The sequence below is a fragment of the Rhipicephalus sanguineus genome, chromosome 3, assembly GCF_013339695.2.
Source record: "Rhipicephalus sanguineus isolate Rsan-2018 chromosome 3, BIME_Rsan_1.4, whole genome shotgun sequence".
Taxonomy (NCBI): Eukaryota; Metazoa; Arthropoda; class Arachnida; order Ixodida; family Ixodidae; genus Rhipicephalus; species Rhipicephalus sanguineus.
The window spans coordinates 209632982-209645297 of NC_051178.1; positions in this window are offsets into that span (position 1 = coordinate 209632982).

The following is a 12316-nucleotide window of genomic DNA, read 5'->3' on the forward strand; positions in this document are numbered from 1 at the left end:
CTCGTTTTTCTTGCCTGATAGTGTTATGAAACATTTAGCTTCTTGTTGCATACATTCCCGAACCCGCATGTTGTCCAAGTTTCTTGCAAACATAGGCAGCAAAGGATGTCCTCTATATGTAGCACCTTCACTTGTGCATTGGGAGTGCTGCGCGCTGAAAACAGGATTTACCGTGCACATACTCCACGGATTCATGTCGCACTTCAACTGCGAAACGAGATTTCGTAGAGACGGTGAGAATTTCTATGCTTGTATGAGAATCGTTACAATTCAGTACATTTGAACACGCGACTTAGACAGGCGTTATGTAACGATTTCCTTCTATTCCTTTCCGCGATTAATCGGGGGTCCGAGCTATTCTTGGCCCACGCTTTCACCGGAATTGGCCGGTCGAATTCACAAACGAATTCACTGATTGCCGTACGAGTGTGATGTATAAGGTTCCTTTCAGTTGCGGCCGCTTCTACGTAGGACAGACGGGCCGCTGCATTAACCAGAGATTATTAGAACATAAAAGATCACTAACCGGAGGCTCACCTTCTAATCTATCGTTACATTGTCGAGATTGTAAGTGCACGCCAAAATTCAATGAATGCGCAGTTTTGTACCGACATAGGAATGAAGAAACACGTCTGATGATTGAGGCATGGCATATCGAGAATAGTGGTAGCGCATGCGTGAGCCAAGCGTCGATTAACTTGCATAAAGATGAAATCAAATGCCTTAACAGTTATCTCTCGCGTAGGCCCCCACGCGTGCCGGATTGATAGGTTCGCGCCTGTTGCATGAGCATGCGCAAATAAGTTTTCGTGCCTGCTTTCTTTTCCGCCGTTGTCGTTTGTGGTGTCCTGACTTCTTTCTTGTGTCCGTGTTTGCACGCCCTGTATTTTTAGAATGAATACTTAACAACTAGCTCAGCTCTCTGTTATTCTAAGCAAATTAGAGAAATATAAATAAAAAATGGAAGAAAAACAGAAAGAGAAAGAAAGAAGGAGCGAGAAATACAGGAAATACATAGAAAGAATAGAGAGAAGGGAGAAAAAAGAAAGAAAAAAGAAATAAAGGGAAACAAAGAAGGCCTCCCCAGCTTCGCACTTCCTTCAGGCTTGGCACTAGTGCGAAGATGCCTTGATTTTTCTTTTCTTTTTTTCTTTGCCATTTGCGTCGAAGTATTCATCGGTGATGTGTGTGTTTGAATTCTTCCGAGATTACAAAAGCTCCTGCTTTCCTAATCCGCATTTTTGCTTTCTTGTATTGGCTAATGACGTGTGACAATGATTCCCAGCGGGGATTAAGGGCCTGCGCACATAGCCCGTCTCATAGGCTTTTCACTCACGATCTAGATGTCTTCAGTATAACACATAACAATTGCCGCAGAATACGGCTGACGTTGCGTTTTATGGGCAGGTGACATCAGCGTTAGAGCAACGATCGTGCATTATACTTCCATTACAGGCCGTGGCGTTTCACAGATGTCCTAGATTGAATCGGGCAGCATAAATGGGTGCCACGCTAACTTCTTTCTGGTGGCCTCAATTTTTAGCCTGAAGGCTAAAAAATTGTCGGCACGTTAAAAAGCGCCAGAATTTTCATATGCAATTAATTTGTATTCGTGCGTGTTCGATGGACCAACTTGTCCGATTTCCAATCTATGATGCAGGAAGCGATCCAGATCACGTTTTTGCTTCCTCAAGTGCTGTCTTTCCAGACTTAAAGGGTATATTGAGGCATGTAGCTTCATCCTTTAGGATGTCCTAAGGCTGCTGGATGTCACAGAGGTGTCCTTGATCGTAAACACGCAGAGTTGCGCTGAGCATTAGGATGGACATCACATGAATTTTGGTCACTTCTTAGCACGCCGCCAAGCACACCGACTTCAATGAATCTTTGAATTATTTCCCTCTGTGGGTGAGTGGGTGGTTTAAATGCTCAGCCATTACAAAGCTCTCAGGTATAATTGATGGCCATCATCAGCCACAGCATCGACAAAGCGTGCAGCTGCGCATATAGGTGTGCATATTGCCATATGGACGTAATGAGCACTTCGCTAATTCGCAAGGTGATGAGTTATGACGTAGTGGGCACTTCGCAACTGTACTTACAGTAGGCATGCCTTCTAGGAGAGTATCAAACGGCCAGTTCTTACGCGCACAGACGTTCCTTCCCTCACAGCATGGTTGAGGTGTCCACCGAGAAGAAGCATGGCAAGCGAATGAGAAGGCCATGCGAACGGAGCCCGGTTACGCTATCGCAGTCTACACTTGAAGGCGAAGCTCAAGCGTCCTCCAAATTTTTTGCATCGACGCAGAGTTTGTTGTCGTATGGATACGTTCGTCATTTTCGGAAAGAGAGGGAGAGAGCAACTTTACTGAACTGTGCTTGGTTAGTGCGGGTGCAGCCTCTCTTTCAGGGCTCCGTTGGCCATTCCGGCTCGCTGGGCTTATTCAAGGGTCGCCAATTGGTTTCCCAACTCCAGTTCGGAGAGTCGCGCGCCTCCTACTAGCCGCTGAGTGTGTCGTTTAGTGGCGGCGAGACGTCGTCTGTCGGACGCTGCGTGCCGTGGTATGTTATGTTCGAGTTCTGGTTGATGATGACTGGGTGCAGCGCAAGCATGGATTTTCTTTCCTCCGTGAGCGCAAGCTTACGCTTTTAAATGTGGAGCACTTCTTATATTCGCACTTGCGGCGTCCGCGGCGCCGACCACACCCCCACTGCGCATGCTCGGCTCGTCTCGTGCCGGCAGCAAGCCTCTCCTCTCCCTCCCTCCTCTCCTTCGAACGCGGGTGGTGTGTATATAAGCGGCGGAGCGCGCGTTCGGAATTCAGTCAAGGGCGTCTTTACTTGGCTTTCGCTTGACTTGACGCTTTGCTTGACTCGAGTAGATGCGATGGAAGCAACAGTACCTTCAATCAGCGTCCCACCACTCGTTGAAGGCAACGTTACCCCACCCTCACCGTCGTCGGCGTCAACAACAGCAAGCAACGCAGAAGACAAGGCTGCGAAGAGACGAGCATACGACGCTGAACGCAAGCGTTTGAAGCGAGCTGCGGACCCGGAACTTCGTGCACGCTGGAGCCGTTCAAGTCGTACTTGGTGTGCGCATCGTGTAACAATTAAGCATTCCCAAACCACACCCAATTGCGCAACATTCACGCGATACCCCCACCACTCTGCGACGTATTTACTCGAGTTCCCCCCGTGGGAAGATGCGGGCGACTTTTTGCCCGTGAAGCGCGTTCCCTGTCATGGTAAAAGCAAAGTGTGATGAGCAGCCGTTTGAACGTTGAAATATTCATCTGGCTCTCGCGTCTAAACGTCGGCGTTCCGGCAAGTAAGTTTTCGCTCAATTCCTTTTGCTGGGCCTCCCACATAGGAATACTAGGTTGTGCACGTCTGTCATACAACGTATGATTAATGGGCCACTGTATATAAACAGGGAGACATACAACGGCGACGCCAGTATCCTTATCGTTTTTCATGTTCATGTCTAGCCTTTTAACACGAAAGTGTTTTATGCCGGGGTCCACCACGGCTCCACTGACGTATTTCCGTCACGGATAGGACGTTGTAGAATATACACTCACAGATGGCAAAGAAAATTCACAGTTTCGCCGCAAGGGCAAAGCAGTGAATGCGATAGCAAGAAAAGCGGCTCGTGATGGACGCGCTGCTACGCTGCAAAAACATCTGCCCCCTGGCAGCAACTACCGCGCGAGCAGACAGCGGAAGGGCAAGGTTCTCCGTGCGCAAATATTAGAATTAGCGAGCGAGCTGGCCGACGACTTTTAAATGCGCCCGTTGCGCTCCTCGCGCCATCTAGCTGGTAAGAAGAAACGCTTATAAGCGCCTGCCGTCTCTGAGTCCTGCCAGCGATAAAGGGTGTATAACGCTCGCCGTTAGCTTTCTGAGGGATCTGCGCTTTGTGGCGTAGTGGTTAGCTCCCCGCGCTGCGGAGGTAGAGGTCGCTGGTTCGATTCCGCGCTTCGGAAGCATTTTTGTGAATTATTTTTCTTTGGGACTTTTGTGTACATATATATATATATATATATATATATATATATATATATATATATATACATATATACGGTGCATGACGGCGGCGGCAAAAACCAGCCGAGACTGTCTATATAATTGCTATCGCAACAAAAAGAAGTTCCGTTGCCGAGAGTCGAACCTGCGAGCCCCGCAGCGCGCGGTGCGCACCTACTCGGCCACAGACGGCACATACTTCAGCTTACTAAAGACGAGCTATTTATATATGCACCATTTATCGTTGGCGGTAGTCAGAGATCGGTGGCACTTCAGCGTGTTTTCGTTATCACTAGCGAAATGACGCGAAGGGCTCGAAGGGCGCACCCCGCGCGTTGCGATGTGCGCGCGCCGCTACAGGGCGTGGTCGCTCGTGCGCGCGAATATTTCTTGATGGGGTGCGGTTTTTAGGTCTTGTGCTCTCGCCGCAAGTTTGCGTTGAAGTTAGAGAGAGCACGAAGGTCACTTCGCTCACTGCAGCGGCCGCTTTTGCGAGAGGAGCACGCTTCTCACACAGAAATAAAGTTACAATTGTGACAGTTCGCGCGCATCCTGTGTATACTTGTGCGTTCATTTTGTGCGTCCTCCTCTGTGTTTGAGCAGCGCGCTTTAACTGTCGAGCTGTGACAGTTGTTAGTTCGCGCTCATCCTTTGTATGTTCTCTCCGTCCGTCTGATCGAGCAGCGCGTTGCGAGTTTCGAGCTGCTTGCCGTTGTTCGCGTGACATTAGAAGCATTAATTCATCCGCCCTTGTGCCGAAACAATGCACAACAAACGCTCAACTACGTTTGTGAAGACACGTTTTGTTATACCGATTCCTATGACAGAGGGATCAACCATGTTTATTGACCTGTTCGGTATTGATGCAAGAATTAGATTGATGCTTCCATTGATTGGCCTATTGTGAAGTGGTCAGAATGTATGGAACATTTACGGGTACGTAAATTTTTGTATTCTTCCGACGCTTAGATAAGATAGAAAGCATAATTGATGACAGGAATGTTGACACTCGGATTATTGCCCTTAGCATAGAGCTATGGGATCGATTTTTAAAAAAGTCCTGTTGGGGCGATCTTCTAGAAAGGAGAGGAAGGAGTCCTCTTTGCATGGCGTTTCTTTTCTTTTTAATTTGTACGTTCGTGCGGCTTGTATACAGAAGCTGTATTCCAGCTTTTCCTTTCAAGACTCTCCTTCCGCGTCTCGCGTTTTCGCGCAATTCTCTTCGATGACCCAAGCACATATAGAAATACAAGAGAGTATTGAGCAGGCGCATCTGTTTCTTTTTTTTTTTTTTTCATTCGGGCTCCGAAAACCATTGACTCAGGTATCATGTGGATATACCTTGTGTCCTACTGGCGCTTTCAGAAACTCCAAATACTCAGATATATACATTACAAAAAAGGCAGAATCTGACACAAATTAGTGGACCAAGAATGTCCGGAAAATTTTATTTATTTATTTATTTATTTATTTATTTATTTATTTATTTATTTATTTATTTATTTATTTATTTATTTATTTATTTGGGCGTGTCTTTTTGTGGTTTTGATTCGCTGCAAGGTTCTGGGGTCCACTGAGTCCCGTAAAACAATTTTTTGCTCGATTTCGCTCGCAAAAGATGTTCGGACGCTCGTTGTCCTCTGACATAGGCACGATGTAGCAATGGCAGCGTTTAATTAAGTCGTCACGCTTCCTTGCTTTGCTGCTTTCTCATAAATGGCGTTAGGCACATTTGTGCTGTATTCAAAAAATAAAAATCGGAGGTATATCGAAACAAGCTTTCATCAAAATGGATACGGCTGTATGGTTGGCTGGTAGGTAAGCGCTCCAGTTCTGACAACCTGACTCCCAGATACGTCGCTTTCACATTGGTTCGCGCCGCATCACGCAGCACACTTTTGCAGCGTGTTATATTTCGTAATAAACAAGCAAGACTGAGAGTTTACGGGAAGTTGGAGACTCGAAGCCAACAAGTGAAGTTTGATGCCAACATTCAGATATAAGGATTGTTCGTCGTCATGGCAACGTTATATATATATATATATACTCTGACGATGTTCTCTTGTCCCAACGAAGGCTCTATACCAAGACATCAATTTCAGGACGGCTCACCCAACAACATCGACGGCAGCAGAGCTCACAGCGCTTCGCGCCGCGCTGCTTTTCATTAACGACCAAATGAGAAAAAGGTGGACGATTTTCTGCGACTCCAAGGCGGCACTGCAGTCTCTACTGTCGACTTTACGCCGCGGTCCGCACGAACAGTTGGTATTTGAGACTGCCGAGATGTTCCACCACCTCACCGAGAAAGGACACTGCATTACATTTCAATGGCTACCAAGTCACTGTGGGATTATCGGCAATGAACGGGCCGATCAAGCTGCCCGTTCAGCCCATACAGAGGACCGCGACCTGTCGATACCTCTTTCTAGGACAGACGCTGCTCAGAAGCTCCGCATGCTCGCTCGCCAATGCACCATGTCAAATTGGAATGAGCCACATTTCATGCATGCACGACTACACTCCTTTGATCCCACGTTAAGCCTTCGACTGCCATCAAGACTTCGCCGAGGTGACGCTACCGTTCTCTGTAGATTATGGCTGGGCGTCGCGTTTACCCATGCGTATATATTTCGCATAGGGATGGCCGACACCACCGCCTGTGAGCACTGCGGCGACGAAGAAACGATTCGGCATGTTCTGTGTGACTGTCCGAAGTATAGAACACAGAGACAATCTCTTTGCCATGCTCTCAACAAGTTAGACGACCAGCCTCTATCAGAAGAAAGACTTTTACGCCACCGTCCGGACATAACGTCGCAGAAGAAGGCTTTACAAGCACTACTCGCCTTCCTGCGATCAACTGGCCTGTCAGAGCGCCTCTGAGCGGAACGCTCTTTTGTGTGTGTGGTTGTGATTGTTTTTTTCTTATTATTTATTTTCTCTCTCTCGCTTTCAACCCCCTATTCCCCAACCCCAGTGCAGGGTAGCATACCGGATGCAAACTTCTGGTTAACCTCCTTGCCTTCCTCTGCTCTTTCTCTCTCTGTTCGCCGACTGTTAGTCGTTACCAATAACATAATAATAGATCAAACTGCAACAAAACTAGCATTAACGTGCCATGTCGTAAGTTATACTGGTCGTATTGAGCAACACACACTGTATACTAAATATCATCCCATACAAGCCCATCGTACCACACCATGCAAGTACGTTGCGCGTAGGTGCTCAATTAAGCGAGATTACGGGTAATTCTGCAGACGAATGCCTCGTTCGCAGTGAGCAGGCGTGAGTGCATTAGCGAGAGGTCTCGCTCGGCTCGGTTGCCCGCGCCGGCCGTCTATTACGCCAGACCGCCTTCCTGGCTCTCGCGCACGCACGCCGCTAACGCGTACACGCCGCCCGCGTAACCAGCGCGCATCGTTATATATACGATCGAAAGCTCACGGCAGCTGCAGCAGAAGACGCAGCGCCCAACCGGCGGCGTGCTGTGTTTTCTTCTTGTCTCTACTGCGCTCTTGGCCATGTACCGTGCAGCGTTTCGAACGCTGTGAGGCGCGCTGAGGCATTCGGAAAGCGCCCAGAGCAGTACAGCCAACTTTTGGCTGCGGTGCAGCCGCGCACTACGGCGAGAGCACGCGCTGGATGACTCGTGCCAGCGCTACGCTCCCGATTCGGCGCCTTCTCCGCACTGCACGTTTTCACCGAGGCAGAGTGTATGTGTGTGCATTATACACAGTGGTGCACGTGGCCACCGCTGCCGGGCCGTGCTTCCTGATTCGATGTGGGTTAATGCGCCAGTCACTTTCGAACCAGGTCCCAGGTCAATGACATCCGAGAAGCACACAGCCGCCGCCGTCCCGTCGAGCCGACGGAGGCAAACAAGGCGCCTCCTGGTGAAGAAGGGACGCCGTATTTTTAGAGTTTCTTCGCCAGATAGGTTTCGGCGCGGGGTGTGTGTGCCTACGGCGAATGCGGGCGTCGTTCGGCCGCTGCAGCTCCTCGACGTCGTCGTAGCCGAAGGCTGTTTGCATTGAAGCCGATCGAGACTTGAGGCTGTCGCTGCGAGTAGTTGACAGAAGAGTTTCTCGGACAATCTTTATCGTTGTTTGCGAACAACCCACGTGGACGTGGTACACGCGCTCAGTTCAGGCGGCGCAGCGAGAGTGATTTTCGCTGGACGGATAGCTTTACGGTTATTCTTTATACTGGTGGGAACATGTTACTTCTTGACTTCTTTTGTACTTGGTTCCACGGACAAGTGTCAACGGCCCTTCATGTTGGCAGGTGGGTTACAGGCCGGCAGCAGCGCTACGCTAGAGCAACTTGTGTGTGTCATCTGACTCCTCGATGGCAAACAGTTTTGCAGTCGAGCGTCCGCAGCGACGACAGCTCCTCGGAATGTGTTTCACAGCTCCCTCCGGTTTGTAAGACATATGTTGCTGTCAATGAAATGTTTTCATTCTGTACTTCGTAGTGACACGTGTCCAGGCATCGATGTCTGTTCTTCACGTGCTGCACTTGTGCCCCTGTGGGGGATCAGCCAAGACCGGTTGCACTAAGAGTGCGTCGCGCAGGCAGGAATCTATCCTTCGTTTCCTTTCGTTGTTTGGGCATCGGTCTAACTTGCAAAGCTTTTCGTTCTTGAGTACTGCTAGCCACTTGTCGGTCGATGTTCGATATCTCAACGGACTGGCATCTGCCTTTGCGTATTTGGCAGCACAAGACTGCGCAATATCCATGACAACATAGAGTTCCCTAAAATGACCTAGAGGGAACTCTGGCGCTGTGATCGTTCAGCCACCATGGGAATGATGGGTAGTACACGGATTTGCCTAGTCTTCGTGCTTGTGGGCTTCGAACGCACTTGTGGCTTTGTTTATTGCTATGTTTTGTTTTTCTTACGGATAAAAGAATGGATCGTTGGGAACTTCGTGACCAGATTTGAATCGGTGAGGCTAAAGAAGTTAAAGTGGTGAAGTGGAACTGCTGACTTTTGCTGAACTTCGTTTTGCGACAAAGCGGATGCAGGCGACGCGGAGCCAAACGGAGCCGAAAGAACGAAGTTTAGACAAATCCGTGTACTACCCATGATTCCCATGCTGGCTGAAGCGCGATGCATTGCAGCTCCCATAGACACTAGCGCCAGAGTTCCCTCTAGTAAGTATTGTAGGAAACTCTATGCATGACAATGTCACCATCATCGTAATTATGTCCACTGCAGGACGAATCCCAATGACCTTAAGCCGTGCACCCAGTCTTGCGCAAGCTGACTCCATCTTATGCCTCTAAATTTCTTAATTTCGTCGCGCCACCTAACCATTTGCCGTCCTCGGCCGTGCTTTCCCCCTCTGGGTAGCCATCTGTCCTCCTCACGACATGCCTGCCGAGGTTCATTTTTTCCTCTCAATATCTGCTAGGACATCGGTTATGTACCGCTGTTTGTTCTATGATCCACTCTGCTGTCTACCTGTCCCTTAGAGTTATGGCTATCATCGAAGTATTCTTGGGTTTCTTTGTTATTGGGAGGAAGTCTCGGCCAGCTCCACCGCGAGAATCAGCTGAGGCTGGTCGTGAGCGTCCAGGATGCGGCCCGAGCTCAAGGAATTCTGGACTAACGGCGCCTCTCCCAAGCTGTATCCTCAAATAAGGACGTTTATCCTTCCTCCCTCCCTACACGTATGTCACGTCGGTACTCGACACATTTTTTTTTTATTTAGCTATTGCGGATCTGAAGAAAAATAGATAATCAAGTAGGGTGGGGTTGGGAGAGAGGGAAATAACGGATTCGGAAAAAAAGTAATGCTTAGTTTGCGTAGCAACGTTCTTTAACTCCTAACGAAGCGATAACATACGCTCATTCGTATTTCGCTACTTTCTTTAATACACCGTACAACAAATAGATACCACAGACTGGAGATAGTGCCGCGTGTTGAAACCTTTGGAAGTGTGAGCGTTTCTGTCTATCTATCTATCTATCTATCTATCCGTCTACGTTTGGGGGCTCTCATGATCGCCTCCTTAACTTGGTGTAGACCAAAATTGGCGTGGTAGGGGAAGAGGACTTGACGAATATGACTGTCGGGTCATGACATGAATAACGTGAAAATCTTGTCGCGTACGTTGTCAAACCCTTTCCTCCAGACACGTGTGTCACATACCCGTTTACCACGGGCCGCGGTGTACGGGTATGCGCCACAGGTGAGTGACAGTTTATATCTACCCAGGAACGGCGAGAACAGACATTGGTTATTAAATGCGAAGCATTTCTTAGCGAACCTCAGGCACTTTGGGCGTTTCTATCTACGTATCTATCTATCTATCTAGCCGCCTACGTCTGGGTGCTCTCCTGGTCGTCTTCATAACTTCTAATGTACCAAAATTGGCATAGCAGGGGATCAGTGTATGACGAACACGATTCACTGGTCATGGCATGAATAACCCAAAATACCTGTCGCGTACGTCATGAAACCCTTTCTCTCAGTCACGTGTGGTACATACGCGCATACCAGAGTTTATGTTATGCGGATATGTGCCACAGGTGATACAAAGTTCAACCGACACAGTAAACGCGAACACACACAGTGACACGCAAGCAAAGTGATAATAATAACAATTGTTGGGGTTTTATGTCCCAAAACCACGATATGATTATGAGAGACGCCGTTGCGAAGGGCTTCGGAATTTTGACCATCAGGTATTCTTTAACGTGCACCGAGATCGCACAGTACACGGTCATCTAGCATTTTGCATTTATCGAAATGCGAGCGCCGCAGCCGGGATCGAACCCGCGACCTTCGGGTCAGCAGCCGAGCGCCGTAACCGCTACACCACCGTGGCGGACACAAGGAAAGTGAGGAAGCTGAAGACAGAACACCCCTGGAAGACGCTCAACTACCATGCACTCATTCACGTGGTCCGCAATGTGGACCACATCGATTACGCAAAAACCGGGGTCAATGCTTCCTGCAATAAACCTGCCGAGCGAACAAGGCCTCTCATCATTACCGGTGACTTCTACATTGATTTATCAAGACCCAACAACGCCTGGTCCCTAGGCTGCGTGAAAGACGGCTTGGATGTGGACAGGGCATCGAAAGACCTCGCTGGCACATCCAGGACAGGAGACGCCATAGATGATTTCATCGTAAGAGGCATCCATGGCATTTCCACCAGTTGTAATATACCTCGCACTTCAATGCACTTAGACCCCTAGTAGCCGCGATCACGAACGGAACCGATTAACAAGTCCGGTCCAGCTGCTGGTGCTCACTAATCACGGTGATGATGACCTTGTTCAAGAACTGTCAAGGACCCCTTCTACACATACACACGCGTTCGTGAAAGTCGCGTGCATTGTCAGTCATAACGGACAAGTATAAGCATAACAACTGTAACGAAACTGTCATAACTGCATCTGTGAATGTAACGTACGCGCAGTGCGCCTGCCCGTGCCACTCGGCTGTGTGTATATCCAGGGGAACTTTCCTGAATGAAACTTAGTTGCGAGCAACGCCTGTCCTGCGCATTTGTGTTTCTTCGTTGTGCTGTTCGGACTCGCGCTATCCAGTATTGAAGAATATAAGCACTACATATCAGCTTACCACGTCTGGTGTTGGTAACACCCATATTGCTGTTGGCATCTTTACGCAACTGTAAACAACTGGTTATATAATACAAATGCGACTCTTCAGCATATATGAGTGTGTTTATACCTCTTCCACATTTCTCTAGCGTCTTTCCGTAAACTTTCGCTCAACATGAAAACTTATGCCACATTCACCATCGCGCGCATGATTCGCATAACATCGATTCCCACGGTACGTGGGATCTGCCGAATTTTTTAAATGCGAGAGCGTTAAGAAAAACCGACATCGGCAGCGTTGACCCGTCGAATGGAAAGAATAAAAATTACGTTCCCAGCAGGAATCGAACCCAAGCATTCTGCGTGGCAATCAGGTATTGTACCACAGAGCCACGCCAGGTCTATAAACTGGTTTTGTAAAACAGCCTATGCAGGCGTAATGACGGCGCAAGGTCAGTTGTGGTTGTGGTGCGTGCTGGATATCTAATTTTACAAGACAGCAATAAACACTACGTACGTAATCCTACGATACAGGCGTCATATCAGACATCTGCGGTTCCGGTGTTGGCTCCCCTTTTATCGCAGTCTAATAAACATTACATTTGTATTCCTATGATTAAGCAAGCTATATTGAAGCATTGCTCGATCCCAGAGGAATACATTAAGGAAGGTTGCGCATGATATTCACAGGATTCCACCATA